At 40.0% G+C, this 22,125-nt stretch overlaps 1 long non-coding RNA gene and 1 pseudogene across 1 annotated transcript; both read right to left on the bottom strand.

The window, feature by feature from the left end:
* Positions 1-1,158: 1,158 nt before the first annotated feature.
* LOC117482481 lies at positions 1,159-5,455 on the bottom strand (annotated as a pseudogene).
* An 8,754-nt stretch (positions 5,456-14,209) lies between these two features.
* LOC117482472 lies at positions 14,210-14,813 on the bottom strand. Its single transcript, XR_004555886.1, has 3 exons — positions 14,601-14,813; positions 14,420-14,447; positions 14,210-14,275 (listed from the first exon to the last, which is right to left on the bottom strand). It is a non-coding gene; the product is annotated as an uncharacterized LOC117482472 (long non-coding RNA).
* Positions 14,814-22,125: the final 7,312 nt, after the last annotated feature.

Here is a 22,125-nt window from a genome sequence, read left to right as displayed (position 1 = left end):
AGATGGTGAAGAACTTCTACAATGAACTGACCGAAGGCCCAGATGATGATGCAGTTCTTTGTTGTTTATTGGAAAGTTAATAACATACAAACTGAATATTCTCTCCACTGTGCCTTAAACTTGATTGAGACACTGCAGCAGACGTGTGAAGATTACTGGTATTATTGTTTTAATATCTGCAAGTTTCAACAGAAAACTGCAATCCAACATTAAGCCAGTCTTTTTGTTTTCATCTTGCTGCTGCTCTGTCTCTTCAGACTCCAAAGCAGGTCCAGTTACATTTCAGCTAATTGCATTTGAGACTGTGGTGTACTACACTGTGGAACTTTCTCTTTTCACTGGGATTTATATGCATTATTGTCAATTAGCTGCTTTGGTTTGGGAGCTGTAGAAAAGGGGGCAATAGGAAGCTTATGAGAGTCACAGTACTGTATGTTCCTGTTGGGTTTTAAATGAGCTGTGTATGTTTTTGTATTGTAGAATCCATTTTGTTTTTCTGTTTTAATGACATTAAATATCTGCTTAATGTCAAGAAAAAGCATTTATTTGTAACCGAACATGGTGAATGATTACAGAACTGAAAATAAAAAAACGTTTACAACACCTGTGAAAACACTCATCTCCTTACAACACTATTTAGCCCTTTTCAATGTTGGCTTTACATGGTTCCTAATGTATTGCTTTCAGTTTCATTCATGTTCCAGTCTGGGAACAGCAGAACTAAGTCTTTTGAAACACCACCTGTCTGCCAGCATGAGAGCCCCACCCCCCCGCCTCACTACTATCCCTCCCTTGGGCCAGAGTGAATACCACACCCTATTTGAGATCAGGCCGGGGTTAGGACTCTGTTCTTCTCACGTAAAGCACAAATCCAATCTTAAATAAGTCAATGTAAGATATGCAAATGGTACTCTTGAATCATCTGATGTTGAGAAATCATGTAGTGATTAATCTAGCATTTAACTAGATTGCCATGCCTGGTGTGTTCAGAGAACAGATATATACATGTTAAACACCACTGCCTCCAAGTGACTGAATTGAGCAATAGCATCCGTGTGAAAACATTTTTGATTGAACTGAGCAAGTGAATACATACAACCCATCTAGGCAGATAGGTCATGTTTAACAGTGTATTCATTGACGAGAGGAAAGCATAGGTTCAGGTTCAGTCAATGAACAACTTTATTTTCTTGACATTAATAAAACAGCATGGATCAGAGATCAATAAAGCTTTCTAATACTCCTCTCCTTCCTCATCCTCATCTCCCAGGCTATCAGCTCCAACCTCCTCGTAATCTTTCTCCAGAGCGGCCATGTTCTCCCTGGCCTCAGAGAACTCTCCCTCCTCCATACCCTCACCCACATACCAGTGCACAAAGGCACGCTTAGCGTACATCAGATCAAACTTGTGGTCCAGCCGAGCCCAGGCCTCTGCAATAGCAGTGGTGTTGCTCAGCATGCACACAGCCCTCTGGACCTTGGCCAGGTCTCCACCAGGAACTACAGTGGGCGGCTGGTAGTTGATGCCCACCTTGAAACCAGTGGGGCACCAGTCCACAAACTGGATGGAGCGCTTGGTTTTGATGGTGGCAATGGCAGCGTTCACGTCTTTGGGAACGACATCACCACGATACAAAAGGCAGCAGGCCATGTATTTACCGTGGCGTGGGTCGCATTTCACCAACTGATTGGCTGGCTCCAAGCAGGAATTAGTGATTTCTGCCACCGAGAGCTGCTCATGGTAAGCTTTCTCTGCAGAAATAACAGGGGCATAGGTGGCCAGAGGGAAGTGGATACGGGGGTAGGGCACCAAGTTGGTCTGGAACTCTGTCAGATCAACATTGAGGGCACCATCAAAACGAAGGGAGGCAGTGATGGAGGACACAAGTTGACTTGTTCAGGTTTGTGTAAGAGGGACGCTCGATATCAAGGTTTCTACGGCAGATATCATAAATAGCCTCATTATCAACCATGAAGGCACAGTCAGAGTGCTCCAGGGTGGTGTGGGTGGTCAGGATGGCGTTGTAGGGCTCCACCACAGCGGTGGACACCTGGGGAGCTGGGTAGACGGAGAACTCCAGTTTGGACTTCTTGCCGTAGTCGACGGACAGACGCTCCATCAGCAGGGAGGTGAAACCAGAGCCGGTGCCCCCTCCGAAGCTGTGGAACACCAGGAAACCCTGAAGACCGGTGCACTGGTCGGACTGAAAGAAAAAGAGAAAATCATGAAATAATAATAATAAATGTATTTATATAATACAAAGACAGCAGTGCCAAGGGTTCACAGCTAATGATAAAAAAGCGTATTAGTGCACAGCATGTAAACATATAGATTCAATGAAAACAGAGCAGAGATAAGAGGGTGCCATACCATGGAGGGCTTTGAATGCGATCAGGAGGATCTTAAACTGAATTCTGCAGGGTGGAGGAAGCCGATGCAAGTGGGCCAGAATCGGGGAAATATGCTCACTTTGAAAGAGTGATACCAGATTGTTATGTCTTGTGTTTGTCTAAAACACTGTACAGCTCTACATTTTAAAACATATACTTCACATATTTATTATTAGTTATGACACTTGGCTTTTGCAATACTTATTTTTGCCATTCACCACAATATGATTGCATACTCCTTGTATGTGAAAACCTACTTAGCAATAAACTGATTCATCTCCATTTAATACTCTTCAGCAAAATTGACTTCTGTTCTAAATGTACTGACCAGCTTTCGGATTCTGTCCATCACCAGGTCGATGACCTCCTTGCCGATGGTGTAGTGTCCTCGGGCGTAGTTGTTGGCAGCATCCTCCTTGCCAGTGATCAGCTGCTCAGGGTGGAACAGCTGGCGGTAAGTCCCCGTGCGCACCTCATCTAAGGGTAATGAGCATTAGATTATTGAAGGTTTTGAATGACAGAGGGGGGAAAAGGTTTATGATACTTTTATCATTTATAATGAATGAGAATGTACCGATGACAGTGGGCTCCAGGTCAACAAACACTGCTCTGGGGACGTGCTTTCCAGCTCCAGTCTCACTGAAGAAGGTGTTGTAGGAATCGTCCACTCCTCCTGAGATGTTCTGGTCACCAGGCTTCCTGCCGTCCGGCTGGATCCCATGTTCCAGGCAGTAAAGCTCCCAGCAGGCATTGCCAATCTGCACACCAGCCTGACCAACGTGGATTGAGAGGCACTCGCGCTGTAAAAGGGAAAAAAAGGTTGTTAAGAAACTATCATAAAAGGAAGCCTAGTGGCTGATTCTTGTGCAAAAACATGTGTGTAACATACATTCTAGTGGCATATCATCACATGTGGGAGGACTGCTCTATTACTATTTTAATAAGAACCAAACATCATATCATGATTTAAGTCACCTGACGCACACATTTGTCATCTGAACAGAAAGACAGTTATAATTCAAAACAAAAAGAGGCTAAATACTGTTTATACGTCAAATACCGAAAGCACAATGACGCAGTTGTTGGCAGACAGGTGGCACGATTGGACGTGAATGTGGGCCAGTGTTAAGAGAGGAGACGCATTTACATTGTCTGCAACTGTCTCACACGGATTGCGCCACTGCCACACCCCTTTAGGAGACTAGTGGCGTGGCAGGCCAGAAAGTAAACACACATAATAATCATCTAATTCGACCTAAATAAAGTAAAAATTGGAACCATGTCTCTCATCTCTCTAATGTGAAGACATTAGAGAAAACACGTGGGTTTGCTATCCTGGCTCCAAAATGGTGGAATGAGCTCCCCATTGACATCAGGACAGCAGAAAGCTTACACATCTTCCGGCGCAGACTGAAAACTCATCTCTTTCGACTCCACTTTGAGCAATAACATTACTAACAAAGCACTTACTAACAAAGGACTGGCTTATCTAAAGCCAGTTGAGTAGCACTTGAAATGTGTTGGCTCTATGAAACCTGATGTACTTATAGGATTCTGTTTTCTTCAAGTTTGTATCTTCTTGGTCGAATGCACTTATTGTAAGTCGCTTTGGATAAAAGCGTCAGCTAAATGCAATGTAATGTAAAGACACTAAACCGAGGTCGACACAAATCCGTCGCAGGAAAAAGAACTCTCGCGAGATTTGGGGAGACAGAGCGTTCATTTTATTTAAATGTCGGCAGCGAGTAATCATTTCAGATAGTACGTTGGAAAAACGCCCTGGTTCACTGAAATTCGTAAAAAAAAAGTTTTATCTGTGTTAATATCATGTTTTAAATATGAAACCATTAAACCTGGCCACTAATGAGACAGGAAGTATATTTATTTCCAACAATTCGCGCCGATTGTAAATGCTTCAATTCAACATCTTGACTGTGCCGTCGAGTTACACTTAATTTACCAACACCACAGTTAAAACGACTTATTAATGGCGAAGCTTGATTTACCAGCTTACACCGCAACATTTTTGTTTCACTATAAAAATGATGCGTCGTCTTTAAAGAGTAAGCGGTTAAAAAACGTTAAGCTGGTTACGTTTTCTCATGATGACAGACGTTCAGAGCGCTGCATTTGGTTAAATACACATCCTCTAAGTGGAGAAAAGCTGTACTATCGTACTCACAATTTTTCTGAAGATGTGAAGACAGAGGGTTTCGATAAAGAAGAGGAAAAGGCAAAGTTATCTCTCACAGCAGGGCCTGTATGAGTCCAGGGTAAGAAGTAACAGGTGTCTTTTTTCTAGACGGGGCTATTTATACTATCTTACGCGGCGCAATTGCTGCGGAATCTGATTGGATGAAAAGACAAGTGGGTCCACTTCTGATTGGTTGAATTCTTTAGAATTTTTTTTAAAGAAACTTTATTGAGCACATGGAAAACAAGAACACTGGCTAACAAAATTCCTGTTCAAAAGCGGAATCACCCCACCCAAGAACGTCAGTCCCATGGATGTACTGGGAAAACGTGGTTATTGCTGAACATTAATAAATAGACGTAGTAGAATAATACAACACATGCATATTACTATACAAGAACGTTTAGCAAATAAGATAATAAGAAAAAAAGATTGGCATATTCCGACTTTTGATGTTCATATTTGAATTACGATAAATATATATATTTAAGTCATTTTCAAACATATCTTTGTCTGACATGAGTAATATTGTCATTGTTTATTGGTAAATATCATTCATTGTATCAACTGCAGGAAATAGTAAGCCCTCCTTTTATATTCTTTATAACTGACTCTGACAATAGCTTGTTTATTATTGTTTTAAATTATGCAATTTCTTTCTCTTTTGTATCTTTATGCGTAGTTATAAAGAACTTAACTATTTATTTCAATGTAAGATTTTTTATTAAATCTCAATTGGTATTATGCATTATGCAATTTGTGTTGCTGCACTATCAGGTCCAGAGGGCACCACTGCACTACTTCATCACAACATTGCATCTTTACCTTTGCCCTCTTGCTCGATAAAGTATTGTGGGTCAGAATAGCCATATACATATGCTGGCTTCCATACTGCAATATGCAGTAGGGCAGACTTGTAGGTTTTGCTTAATGACTTAATGTGTTTCTGGCATACCAAATAGTACAGTTGTATGGGTAAGGGAACCCACAGTAATCTCATTCTTCTCCATTGTATTCTGTCCAGTTTTTGTGTAGTACTTTTAACTGCTGCTTAATAAAGCATGTAATCATAATCCATCCTCATCACAGCCCAGTATATGTCTAATGATGTGTTTTTTAAAGCTATACCATTCAAAACCTGAGGAGATGTAACGATTATCAAACAAGAAATAGTCGAGTCAAGGGGTCGAAGAAATGAACATTTGTGATTATTAGCGAATCGGTTGCAGGTGGGTGAAAACAGGCTGAGGGAGTAACGTATTACATGTAACGGCATCAGGTCATCAGGATACAAAATAGACAAATGTATTCCCTTACCAACACTCGTGTCTTTTTCAACGATTACGCCATTTAAATCTTTTGTCACAAACTTTGCAGATCTATTTTTCCTCTCCTGTGTGGATTCTCATGTGTGACTTTAAATTTCCACTCTGTGAAAAAGTTTTTTTACAGACTGAGCAGCTGTGTGGTTTCTCTCCTGTGTGGATTCTCATGTGTTTCTTTAAACATCCACTATGTGAAAAAGTTTTTTTACAGACTGAGCAGCTGTGTGATTTCTCTCCTGTGTGGATTCTCATGTGTTCCTTTAAATTTACACTCCGTGAAAAAGCTTTCTTACAGACTGAGCAGCTGTGTGGTTTCTCTCCTGTGTGGCTTCTCATGTGTCTCTTTAAATGTCCACTCCGTGAAAAAGCTTTCTTACAGACTGAGCAGCTGTGTGGTTTCTCTCCTGTGTGGCTTCTCATGTGTCTCTTTAAATTTCCACTCCGTGAAAAAGCTTTCTTACAGACTGAGCAGCTGAATGGTTTCTTTTCAGCACTACGTCGTGGATCACTGACAGATTCATGTCTATTTTTCAGTGAGTTTGAGCCTGATGCAGGTTCTGTGGTCTCCTTCCAATCAGCACTGTCTTCAGTGTCAGGTTCAGAAGATTCTCCAGTGTCAGGTTCAGAAGAGTCTCCAGTGTCAGGTTCAGAAGAGTCTTCAGTGTCGTCCTCAGTCTTTGGTTGTAAACTGCTCTCTGGATCTGAGCTCCTGGCTGGTTCTGGTCCTCCACAGTCCTCTCCATCAGCTTCTGTTTCCATGTGTTCAGTTTGTCTTTGATGAGGCTGAGAGGACTGAGGTTTCTCTTTATCATCTTCACTCTTCACAGGGTCAGGAGTGAAAGTGGACTTGGTGATATCAGCCTCCTCCAGCTCCTGAAGCTGCTCTCCTTCCTGACTGATCCTGAGTTCCTCCTGTTCCTGCTTAATGTGCGGGGGGGGGCTCTGGGTCCTCCTGGTCCAGACTGGTGCTCAACTCCTGCTGGTCAGGGAGAAGCTCTTCTTTAACCACCACCAGCTGCTGGACGTCTGCAGGAAACAGGAAACACACAGTCAGAACAAACTGTTAAGTGTTAGCATTTAAAAATCTCATCACCATTACAATGGGAGACATTTTGCAGCCCTAATGAATGCCTTTGTTTTTATATTTTCACATTATCTTTCTTAGTCCCACCTATTGTGTATTTGTGTTGGCTCAAGTCACCTCATGTAGCCCAGCCCCTTTCCACTTCCAGTTCAAAATGAAAAAGGGTTTTTTCTTCTGGCGTAGCACTAGCTGCAATGTAAACAAGGAATTGTATTTGGGATCGTTCACAGATACACTACGCCTACAGTATAGAATTACAATACTCTGTTACAAATTTAAATCCTGCATTCAAACCTTATTTAAGTAAAAGTATGCAAGTATTAACAGAACATTTGACGGCACCTTCTTATGTAAAAGTAATGACGGTGCAGTAAAATGTTCCCTGTGAGTGTTTCATTTATGTTGTTTCTTGATTATTGTGTATGTTGCATTTTACTGCTGTACATGTTCAAAGTTGCGCTTGTATAAATGATTATAGATGAGGGAACCTGCTCAATATTAAAATATGTGTGTTTTTTATATACAGTACCAGTCAAAAGTTTGGACACCTTCTCATTCAATATTGTTTATTTAAATGTGTTTCTACTTTATAGATTAATACTGAAGACATCAAAACTATGAAAGAACACATATGAAATTGTCTAGTGAACAAAAAAGTGTATATATATATATGTATATATATGTATATATATATATATATATATATATATATATATATATATATGTATATGTATATATATATATATATATATACATATATACATACATATACATACATATATACATATATATACATATACATATACATATACATATACATATATATATATATATATATATATTGTTAGAGCCATTTTCCTTGAGTTATTATTGTCTGATAGTTAGGCTTGATAATAATATAAATTAGATTAAACTCACCATCTAAAAGGTATTTTTGTGAGTCATACTATGGTTTAAAATGTATTAATTTAAGGCTCACTTATTATTTGTTATATGTGCGTCAGTATCACGTGCATGGCTATATGCCTATATATGGTAGGTTGATAGGACACAGCTGATGGTGATGAGACGGGGAAACGGAAAAGTCTTTTGACCGTGTTCTTTTTGTTCTTTTGGAGACTATTAACTTTGATTTAGGATGAAGCGAAGAAATGTGTCCTGCTGGTTATATGCCGTCTGGACTAACGAATAAAGCTCATCTGATTCAACCATGTTCTCAGCTCATTTGTTTGGAAACAAAGAGAGGCGCGTCAAAACCCACAACCCGATAGAGGTGGCTATTAAATTGTAGACAAGGATTAAAACGCCACCACATTAGTCAAAAGACTCCGTAAGCTGTGGATAAAAACTTCGAAGGACAAGCACAGGATTCGTGTGGATTTCAGCTCTGCTTTGGAAACAGCGATCGGACGTTCTAAAGTGCCGTGAGGAGGAGGCCGTGAGTAAACCATGCCGGCCCGGAATCTATGAATGAAACGCTGTTTACAATGGGATCGCTTCATCAAACAATGCAAGGACTGATGTGTGCATAGTTACGGATGTTTGACAAAACGAAAGGGAAATCCATCCAGTGATATCATGACGCTTACTGGGGATGATATGAAATGAAGATAATCCACAATTGCTGTTGGAATGCTTAAACAATGAAATGCATTAATGAACTATCACGCAGTTAAGGAAGCGGACGTTAAAGGAATGTTTGGCACAAAAACAGGATTCACGAAGAACTGTTCTTGGAAATATTAATGACTTTATTTCATGTGGATTAAATGAAGAAAAAACAAACAAAAATAAACAATGGATCCTGATATGCCTCCAGCTGATGTTGCAGCGGCAGAGGAGAGATTTAAAACTCTCAGCCAATCGCGAAGAGGAAAACTGTGAGCATGCACCCGCAGAATGAATGAAATTAAACCATTACTGGTGCAAGGTGGAAATATGGAAAAAGTGGATGAAGCTGTTGCAACGTTCAAGATGTTACTCAATGAATTGATTGAGTGTCATGGACATGTTCAAATGCTTTTATCTGAGGAAATAAGGGAAACTGAGAGAATGGATTGGTATGAACCAAAAATGTCTGCATTCACGAATTTCCTTAAGGATGTGGAAATGTGGAAAAGCTCTCAAATGGATCCTCAGATACTGATTGAACCCCATGACAGTGTTTCCAATGCATCACACAGGAGGAGCTCAAAAGCAGGATCAACAACTTCTTCTGCTTCCTCAACCCACCTCAAAATAGCCACAGAAAGAGCTCCCTGCCCGGGCAGCAGGATGAAAGGAAAAGCATGCACTTGAAATGGAAAAGGCTCAACTGCAAGCTAGATTCGAACGGATGGAAATGGAAGCCAGCCTAGCTGAATCTGATGCAAAAATGAAAGTTCTGGAGCATTTTGAGACTGGTTCACAAAATCCAACACAAGACGGCATGAATGACTATGTAAAAGACTACAGAGTAAAACCACATATGTCAATGGATGCAGAGCCGTCTCCAATTACCTTTGCTGAGTTTGGAGCCATTCCCAAAACACCACTTCAAAGGTTTCTATACCAACAACCAAGACCACCAGAAAATATTGATAATACAAACCAAAGCCCTCAACACACAGCTAGAGATGCAGGAATTACAGGGACAAATAATAAATGACAATTTCCTGACTGTGATGCAGAGACAAAATGACATTGTTAATTTACTTGTACTTCAACAAAAGCACACATCACTGCCCACTAGGGAAATCCCAGTCTTTGATGGCAATCCCCTGAATTATCAAATATTTGTGAGGGCATTTCAACATGGCATTGAGGAGAAAACCACCAGTAACCAGGATCGATTATATTACCTGGAGCAATATACTTCGGGATCCTGCAGGGAACTGGTGAGAAGCTGCCTTCATATGGATGCTAATAGTGGCTTTGCTGAAGCTAAGAGACTGCTAAAAGTGCATTTTGGAGATGAGCTCAAGATAGCAAACGCATATATGGGGAAAGCTCTCAACTGGAACACTATAAAGGCAGAGGATGGAAAGTCACTGCACTGTTATGCACTTTTTCTGAGAGGCTGCTGTAATGCAATGAGGGATCTGCAGGACATGGAGGAGCTGGACCTGCCATCCAACCTACGGCTCATTCTTTCAAAGCTACCTTACAAACTAAGGGAGAAGTGGAGAACAGCAGCTTGTGATATTCTGGATCGGAGCCATCAAAGAGCAAAATTGCATGACCTTGTTGTATTTATTGAAAGACAAGCTAGAATACTTCAAGACCCTCTCTTTGGTGACATTCACGATCATCAACTTAACAGTGCAAAGACTTTCATTACAACTCCTGCTGATTTAAGCCGAAATAAGTGCAAGGGAAGCAGTTTTGCTACCACAGTGGCTATAGTGTCAGACAGCCATGCAGAGAAACCCAAAGAAGACAATTATCTTGTTAAAAGCTACATTTCCTCCACTAACAATGACACCTCCATAGACTGTATATATAAATGGACGTAGGGTCCGTGACGTCACCCATAGGATTCTGCAGAGTTGCCGAGAAGCCCTTAGTAGGCGGAGTCGGCCACTAACGGCTCGACAGTGACGTCTGAGTCTAACTCCCGCCTGCTCCAAATAAGGGCAAAGAGGCGGAGCCGAGGCGGGACCTGCTGCCTCCAGCTGGGAAGTAACAGAGCTAGCTCAAGCTAAGAAGCTAAGCTAACATGCTTCCCCATCTGCACACTGCCGTCACATTTTACGTTTCTAAGGTAAGCGGACATGAAACTATTCAGCAAAACTATAAATAATAATCTAAGTTATTGAGTTTTTAGCATAATACTTCAGAATCTTAAAATCGCTTAACGTTTGTATGCAATGTGCTAAATGCAACACTGGAATCAAGCAAATGAATATGTTTGCATGACATTAGTTATTTATATTTTGCTATCACTTAATTATACGTTTAATACATTTAAGTTAAGCTAAGGTGCATGTGATGGTAGCTAGTTAGTGCTCTTACCTGTGAGGCCTCCTCCAAACAGCATTATAACCAGACTGTATCATTAAAACTACAAGTACCAGTTCTAGATCCTTGACTTTAGACAAACAATTCAAAAGACAAAATGTATTTAAAGACCAATCTTTATTTGAAGGTGCCTCTTAACCTGGGATATTAGTTATACAGTAATATTATTGACAATCTAAAAAAACTGAGCAACTCAACAGTCAACTTTATATTTCTTATTGTCTAAAGCATTTATTATTTTCATTTTCCCCCACTCATATTCAGTGTGGACGGATTGAGACAGCGTGGTGTCCAGAGAGCTGCAGAGACTTCAGGGAGAAACCTCCGTGTGATGGACGTCCAGTCTGTTGGTTTGGAGAGGACTGAGGGTCGTTCCTCTGCGAGAAGGACCAGGCCTGATGGAGGAGCCCATGCATAGCTGATACCACCTGATCAGGCCTTGTCTGTCACTTTATTTGACTAAATGTGTTTACTTATACATTTAATAGGTTTACACCTTCTGTCCATATGTGCTTTTTTATTTAAAACATGTTTGATTAACTTTTGGTTTGTATTTGCACTCCTTTTGTCCATTATTCTTACTGAAAATGTTAGATTACACATTCACATCTGACTGAAGATTGGCCCCATTTATTTGTGACGTTGCAAACTCTGCGGTACAAGGCACATGTTGTGAAGCTCATAAAGTGAGGCAAATAGAATTAATCAGCTGATGGAGTGTAGATGTGGAAATAGGTGCATTCGATCAGCTGACTTCACAATAAAAGTAGTTTCTTAGTGAATGTCCTGTACTGCTCTTAAAATCTCATAACATCAGCTTTTAATTTTCCTCTTGGATGTTCTTCTTGACCCTCAGAGAAGGAGAACATGTTGAGTCGTGTCTTTCAGGCATGTCCTTTCCTAACAAAAATTACAGGAAACATAAAACATATTATTGCAGAACAAGTGTGTTATTTATGAAAGAGGTGTGTTTGTGTTTAGGGGCTGTAGATATAATTATTTTGTAATTGTAATGTTTTATTTCAACAGTGAGCTACAAAGACAATCAGATTATGAATGAACAGTATGACATTCATCAACATTGAAATATATTTTATTATCAAAATAATATTTAACTGTTATCAAAACTTAGTGCAACTGTAGAAGCTTGCTCTGTTCTCTCACTGAAATCATAACTTTTACCACGTTTTTTACAGACAATATTGAGAGATAAATAGCAGTTCTCACTAATAGCTTTGCCTTCAATACCTTAAATTAGAAAGCTGACAAAGTAATATTGCTTGTTAACATGTAACCCTTTGCATGGAAAAAACCCTCAACTTCACTGATGTGTAGGTGATCTAGTATTTAGTATTGTTTAATGGAATGTATATCAGTGTATTAAAGTCAATACTTCATTTATTTAAACCAATATCTTTCTTGATTCTTTGTACAGTATGAAAAAAGAGTATTTGTACCTGTGCTGAAGTTCACTGCTGTGAGGAGTCAAGTTCTGTCTCTCACTCTCTGGTCCAGCCTGTCTGCATCACCTGGACACTTTAAACAAACAGATATATATGTAAAGAACCATGTGTACAAACAATATAACTTATTATCTTCTGTTGAACATGTTGGATTGTGTATTGGCCGAGTCAGGGTCCTTTTTTATTTTACTGTAACTTTGGAAGTTGTGTTACCAATGCTTACTGTTTATTTGATACCAATTTGGTAATGCAATTAATAAAAACAACAAGGTTTGGGTTCGTTCTTCAGATGACTGTGACGTTAACGTGTAAGCTCAATAATGAACTCCAGCTCAACCAACCATATTGTAATATCTAAGTAATCATCTTGAAATATGACATTAATAATTGTAATATACACACATCTTATTGTGAGGTTGATTTCACATACACTACTTCGACGTTAGCTTGTCTACATACTTGAGCATAGCCAATTTAAATTAACCTTAGCGATGCATACAGTTCCTACCTACATAATAAAATATCTCTCTAAGTTACAAGGATGACCTTATTTTATCAACCTCAAACAGAAGCCTTTTGTTCTACAGTACTATCTCACTTAACGCTTAACACTTGTCTATTTCATTTTAACCTTTATATATACAGTCTATGGTTTTAAGTTAACTTGGAGGATACGATTAGCATCGTTAGCACCGATGTAGCTACCACTCGCTTACACGCTAACCCAAGCCTTAACATTCATTACGTAGCTGATTAAAATCATAAACACATAAATAAAGTACTCGAATTTCACTTACCGCAAAACGGCATTCATGCACCGTCTGTTTTAACCGCAGAGCGAGTCACAATAGTCCCATATATAAGCATGAAGAACAAACAAACACGGTCGGGGTCAAGTTTTGTTCCCTGGATGAACTGGGCAGGCAGAGTCCCTGTAGCTTGACGGACGGAGCAGCTAGCAGAGAGACAAGAAGCTAACAGCAGCAGTCACCTGACAGAGCTGTCACTCAATGTGACCACGCCCTAATTTATGCAAAAACTTTAAGACCTAATATAAATAAAAGGGTCATGTTAGAAAACAATTCACTCACAGATCCATAATCATGAAGGTGGAATCTAACTATATCTATAATAATATTTATTGGATCCATGGGTAGAAACATGTTTTTTTAGGCTGTAAAATTGGACATTTTAACATGGGACTATGGAAATTGCTCCTTTCTGCAGTCAGCGCCTATCGGCCAATATATGAACTGCAGTTTGTGGCACTTCCGTATTGGCGTCCCGGCTCTTCCCCAGAGTTTGCCGCTTGGACACCTCATGTACCTTTTGTACCAGCATGCATCCTTTAGCTGAATGCCATACAATACATTCAATATCTCATGAAGCTAAAATTGAGTTTCTGAAAGAGAAAGGACTATGCTTTGGCTGCCTGAAGGTGGGGCACTTGAGCAGGAACTGTAACAGGAGAATGACCTGTCAAATCTGTCATGCTAGACACCCAACTATTCTGCACATTAAAAGATCTTCTAAGCCTGAAACTGAGAACTTTAAACATGATAAGACAGAGCAGAAGAGTGGAGGAGCAAGGCCTGAAGAGACATCCATCAGCAGTGTTCTTGTTTCAGTAGGAGAAGGTGAAGGAATCGGGGCTGGTAAAGACAGCATACTTGCCATAGTGCCAGTGAAGGTGAAACTCTGCCATGGAAATAAAAGTATACTGACCTATGCATTCCTGGACCCTGGTAGTACTGACACATTTTGCACAGAGGGGCTCATGAGGCAGCTTGGTGCTAGAGGACGGAGAACTGAAGTCCTTCTTCAAACGATGGGAACAGAGAAAACAGTCAGGAGTTTTGAGGTAACGGGTCTAGAAGTGGGCAATGTGGAAGATGGCACATATATAAAGTTGCCCAAGGTTTACACTCAGAACAAAATCCGTTACCAAAAGAAACATTCTTACCCAGGCGGACCTCAAGAAATGGCCTTATCTGCAGGAAATCCAAATAAAAGAATTAGATGCTGACGTGGGACTTCTTCAGGGCTCTCGACTAACTTTTAACAGGACGTCCTTAAGCTCGAGCCCTGCTTCTTATTGGAGTAAATACTCCAAAGGCTATGGAACCATGGAAAGTTATAAATACCCAAGGAAACGGCCCATATGCAGTGAAAACACTGTCAGGATGGGTCGTTAATGGTCCACCTAATGCTTCCACAGATCCGGATGATGAAACCCCTGTGGCAGTAGTGAACAGGACCTCAATTGTTCACCTTGAGAAGCTTAATGAAAGACAATATATTAATGACTTTCCAGAAAACGAGTATGAAGAGGAAAGACAAATGTCAGCTGATGACCGAAAGCTCCTGCAGAGGAGAGAGAAAAGAGGAAAGATTGCTCCACTGATCTTGGAGTAAAGCAGGATAAAGGAAAGCGACTGAAGGATCAGATGCTTCTGCTCAAAAGGCCTACAGCTAATGCACTAAGACTTTCAGTAGAGGACACGGAAAATGCTGAAAAGGCCATTATTTGCCACGAGCAGAGACAGCATTTCAAAGAGGATTTTGCCTTGCTGGAAAAAGCCAAACAGTGCAATAGAGGAAGCTCCCTATACAAGCTGGACTCTATCATTGATGCTGGGATTCTGAGAGTTGGAGGAAGAACTACTAATGGCGCATTTCCACTACAGCCCGCAGCCCGGTTTAAGAGGGCTGTGACGTCAGCGGCCCGTTTGTGGTTGCGTTTCCACTTGGCCTAGTACCGGCCGGCGGGTCCTAATTCACAGTTTTTCTGGCCTCATAAAATCGTGGGGCCAGGGCCAAAGACAACCGGGCTGAGTTTGTGACGTCAACGCTCTCGGCTGCTGATTGGTCGGAGAGAATCGTCACAATCTGCGCGCGAGTTAATCCATTTTTACAAACAGCATTTTTGTTAACAGAGGAGCTACAACAATGGCAAAGAAAAGCACACCATGGTCGGTCGAGGAAGTGACGACGTCCATTATATTGCAGATGATAAGGTCCAGCGGGTGCTCGACGGGACAACTCGCAATATCAAAGTCTTTCAGGAGGTCTCTACACAGACACTGGACTCTCCAGCGGCGTTACTGGAGTCTGCATGGTACGTTTTTGCTAACGCTCTTTTATAAAGCTTTGTGTCCCTGCTTTGTGTCCCTGCTTTGTGTCCCTATCTGTTCTAAAGCTCACTTCTAACAAATAAGTCTATTTTATCCTTACATTTATGTTCGACAACTGTTGATAATTTGTGATCTTCTCGCTCCCAGGAAAGAAACTTAAAATAACGAGACTAATGGAGTCTCTGAAAAGGTTCAAATGGGTAGTTTAATTAAGTAACGTGGTTAAAGAACAAGCATGGTGAATGGAGAGACAAAGCCGGTGTTGTCTTGAGGGAGGCTGCAGCGAAGGGAAGCGAGTGCGTTATCTTTCGTCCTGCCTTTTTATCCACGTCTCGTTGTCCCCCGCTGTGCAAATAGTGGGTGGCCCCCTACTCATTTGCCGGTTCGATATCGCGAGAGCACAGATGATTTCGACATTGATATTCTCTGCCTACTTCCTTAAGCATTTTCTCCTCATTATCTCTGTCATGACTTTCTATTTAATACCTTATAAACAGCTGTAATACTTAGTTTAGAAGTCCTAGTGGTTCCGCTCCGGCACAGTTCTTATTTTACGGAAATTCCCTCTGACGTCATAGCTTCTCACGTATCTGTAAACACTACGATCGACTAGACCTTCATTTAATATTCAGCAGTAATAATATCTTAACGTCTATCGATGTAGTGTTAAAGTCCGTACGTTTGTGTGTAACACTCCAAGTCATTTTCACTTTACATTCAGAAAACGCAACATTAGTCACAAGCTAACCGGATAAAGGATTTTTCAGAATAAAAGCTTGGCATTGATTTCCTGAGAACTTCCGGGCTTTTCCACAATAAAACAGCTTTAAACTGACGATATGTTTTAGACTGAATTATGCTGTTTAACATTGATTTTAATTTCTAACAATCCCTCCTTTCACACCATTTAAGGTGTGAACACAATACTAAAAGTAATAAGTTCTTCATCTGACTGCTTTTAAACTGACGGTATGTTTTAGACTAAATCATGCCATAAAACATTGAATTTTAATTTCTAACAATCCCTCCTTTCACACCTTTTAAGGTGTGAACACAATACTGAAATCAATGAGTTCTTCATCTGAACTTTGCATAGTACATAACTCATATCAAAAACATACTATCAAAATGGAATGGTTCAAATAACCGTCATCAAAAATACAAACAATACATTGGTTGGTCTTCTGGTGTAAAAGTTTTCCCTTGTGCATAACTTTTAGTTTTAACATTCAATATCACTTTTTAAAATAGCAGCAACTTGTGGTATTAGAACATTTCTTACTCCCTCCTTTCACAGAAACCGTTCCCATACCACATTCAGTGTTAAGGCACTTGTTTTACAAAGTATAAAAACATACTATTTAAAAATCGCATCACTAATAACAGTATAAAACATAAAAGTTAGAAACCTTTTTTGAATAGTGCAAAGTAATACCACTTTGTAGCTGGTTCTTTATTCTAATGATTTCATCATTTGAAATATATTTCATCATTTGAAATATCACATGATTTGGACATTCTTTGAACAATCTCATCATTTATCATCCATATCATTTAACATCATTTACACACTGTCTTCATTTTCATCAATATCTGTATATGGGTTGAGTCGTCTTGTTCTGCTAGCAATTGAAACTGTTCCCTTATGAGAAATTTACCCTCCCCCCTTTCATACTTTTTAAAGTATGAAAGTAATATGTTCTCTAGAAAAGGCCGTGGTGATCAATCGGTACGTTAGGGTGCGGGTACATGGAATGCAACTCCAACATCTAGCACTCCCCTGGGCACCCCTATGCTATCCTTGTACACTGTCGAGCCTAAACTCCCTCCTTTGACTGGTCTCTTAGCCCTACTGGTTTTGGGGCGTTTCGCCATGTTGATTAACTGCCCCACTGTCATTGGTACTGCATATAAAACATCACTGGCTGTACAAGTGCACAGGTCCCAGTCTAATCCTGTAGCAAGACTGCATACAAGGGTTTAGTTCCATGATACCATCAAACATCTACTCTGGGATACGGCATTTCAGACAGTCATTTCTGGGAGAAGATTTTGGTCAGTTACAACAATTGGAGAATTTCATCACTTATGGTTCCTACTTCAGTACCTTTGGGTGGTCCGTTCTAATGCAGTGATAAAGTTCCTTAAATGGTGTGAAAACCGGTGGAATTTCAATAACTCATTTCACTAATTTATCTTCAATTCTAGTCTGTTTAAAGAACTATGCTAACCCCTTTAACAGTGTGTGGAACCTTGGGTGTCCGAGCATGTAACAGTTACTCCCTCCTCTATCAAGGATTTTAAAAACAGTAGTTATTTCATCCATGGTTTGTAGTTCAATTTAGGAATTTTCACTTATGGCGGATATGTTTCTACTTTAAATAACATCTCTAAATTTCAGGTCATCCCTGATTAAATGGATGACCATCAGGAGGTGGTGGCGCTTGTCTTTTAAACTCATAATTTGGTGCCGTGCGCTCCCTGTGAAGCTACAAGTAAGATTTAAAACAACTGCTGGGTGGGTTGAGTGACCCCTTCTCTCTAAACGATATGGGTTGTCAAAAATATGCATCATTGCAATGAGTGATCCAAGGCCCCGCAAGTATTACTCCATATTATATTGCTTTTTCCAAAATTAAATTTGCAATCGCTCTTTGCCCAGTGTCCTTTAAAACTCTACATCTTGGACAAACAAATGTTATTTCCACCTTAACAGTTCTCCTATGGTAATAACTATGCTACAATGGCGAAAACAATACTTTAGATTGGGATACTATATTTGGCTTGGTATTAGCTCTCCCTTTAACATTGTCCAACTAACACAGATTTGTCTGCTCTTATAGAGTGGTCACTAAAACTATCCCTTTAGCTGTAGATCAATATTGTAACACATTAGATCTCTACCAAATTCACCCATGAATAAAATCTTTTAGGGAATAATTCGTTTACATGATGGAAAGATTGAAAAATATGTTCTACTCTGTACTCCTAAGTCCCACAACACTCACTGCTTAAAGTGTAAAGTGTGATGAATATTTCCATCATGTCTACTCCTTTATCTCACAGTACCCTCAGTGTGTTTTAGGATTATTTCCCCATTTTACTTTAACAGTTTCCTCTTTATTACTATTTTAATTTACCAATTTATTAATTCATGGCTAATAAATCTTTTTGTCTTTACGTATTTATCAAGTCAATTCAAGTTTGTTTGTGAATAAGTGTGTTTATGTATAAACTCACTCACTCCCGTTTTCCTTTTCTCCTCCTCTTGTTGTCTCAAGCCACGACCCCCTCACATTCTGTTAGACCATGCCAACTCCTCTGGTTCCGTCTTCTCCTCAGTCCATCAGCTCTTAAATCCTTTCGCTGGTACTCTTTTCAGTGGCCCAACTGCTTTGCATTTCATCTCCTTCTTTACAGTCTCTTCGCTGTTGTATGGAGGGCGTATTCTGCTTTCATGTCCCACACTCTGCTCTTGTGCCAAATCTCGTGGCTCAGCTTGGAACTTCATGTCCTGGGTTAGGGACTGATGAGAGTATGCCTCTTTATGTCAGCATGCTGTTCTGGTTCTGGATGCCGCAGGTGGAGAAGGTTCTGGATGCAGTCTTGTCGTTGTTGGTTCAGCTCTGGTTCTCTGTCTGTTCGATGGAGGAGGAGGAGGAGGAGTCTCCTATAGAGGTCTTTTGTCTGATAGGGGTCGTAGCAGTCTGACAGGCAGAGAGAGAGAGTCCAGGTCTCGGGACGCATTACCTATAGAAATTCTAACACACTGAGGTAAAGTAAATCTAACCTTCTCCACTCTATCTTCTAATCATACTATCTGTTTTAAATGTTAAATGCCATCTAAACACAATTAATGTCTACTAATAAATGTACTATATCTCTAAACATTGTTTTTTCTCCCACTGTAACACATCTACTCCAAATAACTCTTTCAGGAAACCATTTTCTTCTATAAATTGAAATACTTACATGTTTCAAGCACCACATGTTTCACACACTATAAAAGGACGTCTCCACATATTCTCCAATATTTTAAATCTCACTATTACTTAGAACAATAGTAACTTTTGTGACTGGATACATCTGTGCACAGTCGCCACAATCTGTTGGGGAATTTTGTTCATAGAGTTTGTACATACAGTTGTCCTCGTGGGTTAGTACCCTGTTTCTACTGTAATAACTTTTCAATAATTGTGCTCAGGTCACCAGTCGGTTGTCCATAGTCTTAACGGGGGTGTTTCTGGTACAGACTAAAACATGGATCCAGTGTATTTGGAGATTCCCCTAAATTGTAAATTCCCATCACTTAAATATTCCGATCACTTAAACCCATCTCATCATTTGATACAAGAACTGCATATAGGGGGGGTGAATGATCTTGATTGTAACCTCCTCATCTTTGGGAACGAGTATTTCTAACTCCTCCTCTTGTTGCTCAACTGATCTTTTGGCTCTGGGGATAAGTGAAAGTCTCTGAAACACAGCTGGTGTTTTGTTAGTGATGTGGGCATTTTCTACGAGTGAACTAATGGATCCATGTCTTTCATGATATCGTACTCCCCATCCAACCAGAAAGGTGCCAAGTGTAATGAGCACAATCAACAATGCTATTCTGACTCTTATCCCTAGGGGACCCCATAATTGCTTTGGCTTTGTTCTTGACATTTTATCCATGGTTGTGTCAGTTATAAAATGTAAATGAGTACAAAAATAACGTATACGAAAATAGAAACAAAACGTTGGACTCTTTTTCAGGTGAAAAAACAAAATAGGTTTTCACTTTAGTGTACAATCTATAAAAATCTAAAGACAATTCGTCTTTTGAGCTGTTGATCTTAAATCGTATTTCTATTTATTGTTTTGTTCCAGCTCTGCCAAATCAGTCCTAGCTTCCAATAACTTTTCTGGAAGTTGCCAGTGAAGGGTGACAATGTGTGAGGTGGTGTCAATTTGCTCCCTTTTCTTTACCTTTAAACCGGAGCGCGTGTGAAGTTCTTTACAACTTGTCACGGTTCCGACCACCGGGGATCAGCCCACTGTGTTTTGGGAACTTTCACCCTCACCCAATCACCTGGCCGAACAGGAGTCTCTTCTGATGTCTCGTCTGGTATCTGTGCAGTCTTTCCTAGCCTGTGTAGACAAAAACTTGGAAAATATTACTCAGAGCTCTGACATATTCATCCACTTCTATTTGTCTAATATCTAAAACTGGAGCACTCCACTCCTTGGAGGAGGCCCAAGCTTTGGTATACCTTTTGTTGTTATGCGACCTATTGTTGACAACATGTTATTATTTATCAACTACAACGTTACCGAAATCCATTATCTGACTAATCATGACCTTCCCTCCTTTGAGCATAAAATGCTCAATTAATATCGCAATGATTACTCTATTATGAATAGGACATGGAAAACCCATAACGTCGTAGCAAACACATATAAATCCTCTGTGTACCCACAAGGCGTACAAAGATGTTGTGTGATGCATCGTCTTCCAATGGTATAAATGCACATTGACTAAAAATCTGCCATCAGCACAAAAATATAGTTTACTTCTTGTTAGTTCAATAATGGCTTTTGTCATGGTACTATGTATCAGTGTTGCTGCGAAAAAAACCACACTGGTGTTGCTAATACGTCTTAATAGCTCTAGTATTAGAGATTGGCTGACACTGTTAAACAAACAAATCATGACAAAATAATATGTCTTTAAACTAGTGGGAAATACGAACTACTCTCACAGAGGGTTGCACGCAGAAGAACATGAAGGGCTGATGTCCCTCACTTAAAAATAGATATTGCTTTATGCACTACTTTATAAATCAACAAATTCACTTGAACATAAATAAATGAAGACTGATTCTTGAAACTGTTGTAAAAAACCCTACAACTTCTTCATCCAAGCTCAGTGTTATGTTATTTAGTTGGCAGCTCATGCCTTAAATCAGAAACTTCAGACCTATTATAAAAATGTGTTTATGAGAGAATGTAATCTGACTCCATATATACTTCAACTTAATAAATGAAGTTCCCCTTTAAACACAGCCCCGGTCTTCTGACGGGGTCTATCTATGGTGGCTGGTAAATGTTGTGCCAGTTTCTGTCACTCTGTCACTGTTCTCCCGCTAACAGTCACTCTCTAGTTCTGCTGGGTTCTTGTTGACTTCTTCACTGGTTTGAGACAAGCGATCTTATTGAAACACCTCCCTTTGTAGCCAGACTTCACCACAGCAGAATCGAGTTTCTGTTTTTTGGTCTTAGCAGCTGCACATCAGGTGTAGCCTGTACTGCCCCTTGAACTGCAGTCGATTTAAACAGGAGGACTTGGTAAGGACCCTCCGTCTTGGGCGAGGACTAGGCTTTCATCTTCATCTTTTGGGCGAAAACCATTGTATTGACCTCTCTAGCTGTGTGGGCACAATAGTTTTCTGTGTGGGGGAACAACATCACTCGTAATCTCTTTCCTTCTCATAATTACAAAAATAGTCTGCTAAATGTTCTACTATGTTTTAATCTTCTTATACTAATCTGT

The sequence above is a fragment of the Trematomus bernacchii genome, unplaced genomic scaffold (genome assembly GCF_902827165.1).
Source record: "Trematomus bernacchii unplaced genomic scaffold, fTreBer1.1, whole genome shotgun sequence".
NCBI classification, from domain to species: Eukaryota; Metazoa; Chordata; class Actinopteri; order Perciformes; family Nototheniidae; genus Trematomus; species Trematomus bernacchii.
This window is presented reverse-complemented; position numbering and strand designations above follow the sequence as displayed.